General features: G+C 44.0%; 1 protein-coding gene and 1 pseudogene across 7 annotated transcripts in view; both read left to right on the top strand.

Moving 5' to 3' along the window:
* Positions 1 to 2,198, top strand: part of Stau2 (staufen double-stranded RNA binding protein 2) — a 292,032-nt gene that overhangs the window by 177,212 nt on the left and 112,622 nt on the right. The gene's annotated exons all lie outside the window — the stretch shown is intronic.
* On the top strand, positions 376 to 2,062 carry LOC116088202 (annotated as a pseudogene).

Raw genomic sequence — 2,198 nt, 5'->3', positions numbered from 1 at the left:
GGCAGGTAGATCAATGGAACAGAATTGAAGACCCAGAAATGAACCCACGCACCTATGGTCACTTGATCCTTGACAAAGGAGCTAAAACCATACAGTGGAAAAAAGACAGCACTTTCAACAGATGGTGCTGGCTCAACTGGCGGTTAACATGTAAAAAATGCAAATCGATCCATTCCTTTCTCCTTGTACAAAGCTCAAGTCCAAGTGGATCAGGGACCTCCACATCAAAGCAGATACATTGAAACTAAAAGAAGAGAAAGTGGGGAAGAACCTCGAGCAAATAGGCACAGGGGAAAATTTCCTGAAGAGAACGCCAATAGCTTCTGCTCTAAGATCAAGCATTGATAAATGGTACCTCATAAAGTTGCAAAGCTTCTGTAAGGCAAAAGACACTGTCAATAGGACAAAACGACAATCAAAGCTATATCTTCTATTGATACCTGCAAGAGGTTTAATCAGTTCATTCTTCTATTACCAAAAGTTAGAATTCTACCAGTGTTTCTTAAATTTTCACTGAATTGACCCTTTAACTACTAACTTGTGATTTTGGCATTTACCAAAGGAAATAATACAAAATATGGAAAAAATCTATATATACAAAGATGTTCAATATCTAACCTGTTAAGGTAATGCCTCAAATAAATGTACTCTCGCCAGAATTTGGACCTCTGACTTGAGCACTTGGTGTTGGCAAGAGTGGCTGTTTTTAGAAGCTCGTGGGGGTAATCTGTCCGAGACCTCTTTTCTGGCTTCTGTGGCTACAGGTCATAGCTCCTTCTGTATAAATTCACTGTTTCTATGTCTGCTCCACACAGCCTTCTTTATGCCTCTGTATCTGCACTGTCTTCTTTGTTCTCTTAAGAAGGTCGACCCTAAACTCAAGATGATCTCATCTTGAAATAATTAGCTTAGTAGCACTTGGCAGAGGTCCCGTTCAGGTTAAGGCCCCATTCCGAGCAAGGGAACTGAGTACCTGCTCATCTTCAGGGAGCCTCGGGTCCCAGCTATGTGAGAACCTCTTTGAAAAAATGAGTGTTATCTTTTAGTCCATTTGGGGGATTCTCGCTGTATTTCCTTCAAATACTTTTTCTATCCCACGTTCCCTACACTCTCTTTTGGACTTGACTTAATTATCTCTCAGGTATTGCTCCAAGGTTCGCAAGACTACGCTTTTTTCCATTATGAACTACACTATGTCGTTTCTGAGGAAAAAAGAAGTTTACTATTTCTCCTTTATCCTCAGGGCTTTCTTTTGGTTGGTTTTGTACTTTGAACCATGTGCTTCTCTGGAATTTTTCATAGTTTCAGTACCAAATGAGTTCCATAAATTTTATTCACTTTTAAATTAACAAATTGCATATATGCTTGTGTAATATATGCATAGCACTAAAGTAATGTAGGTTTGTGCTAGTGACAGGTTGGACCATGAGATAATTTACATATCTTAGGTGAAAGTCTACAAAAGTACAGAGAAGAGATCTCACCGAGACCAGTGACCCCGACTCTACGTGAGACGTACTGCCCAAACTCATCATGTGTAAGTGCATTTCAGTCCATGTGGGGCAGGCAAGTGTCCAGATGGGCAATGCCTGCTGGGAGCTCTACTGTCTGGAACATGGGATTCAGCCTGATGGGCAGATGCCCAGCGATAAGACCACTGGTGGAGGGGACAACTCCTTCACCACCTTCTTCTGTGAAACTGGAGCTGGAAAACATGTGCCTCGGGCGGTCTTTGTGGACCTGGAGCCTACTGTAATTGATGAGATCCGAAATGGCCCATACCGCCAGCTCTTCCACCCAGAGCAGCTTATCACTGGGAAAGAAGATGCAGCCAACAACTATGCCAATGGTCACTACACCATTGGCAAGGAGATCATCGACCCAGTGCTAGACCGGATCCGCAAGCTGATCAGTGCACAGGACTTCAGGGCTTCCTAGTATTCCACAGCTTTGGAGGGGGCATTGGCTCTGGCTTCACCTCTCTGCTGATGGAGCGCCTTTCTGTTGACTACGGCAAGAAGTCCAAGCTGGAGTTCTCCATCTATCCAGCCCCACAAGTGTCCACGGCTATAGTGGAGCCCTACAACTCCATTCTGACCACCCATACCACCCTGGAACACTCAGACTGTCCCTTCATGGTGGACAACGAGGCCATTTATGACATCTGCCGCCGTAACCTGGATATTGAGCGCCCAACC

The sequence above is a fragment of the Mastomys coucha genome, unplaced genomic scaffold (genome assembly GCF_008632895.1).
Source record: "Mastomys coucha isolate ucsf_1 unplaced genomic scaffold, UCSF_Mcou_1 pScaffold14, whole genome shotgun sequence".
NCBI classification, from domain to species: Eukaryota; Metazoa; Chordata; class Mammalia; order Rodentia; family Muridae; genus Mastomys; species Mastomys coucha.
The sequence above is the reverse complement of the archived record's forward strand: the minus strand, read 5'-3'. Positions and strand labels throughout refer to the sequence as shown.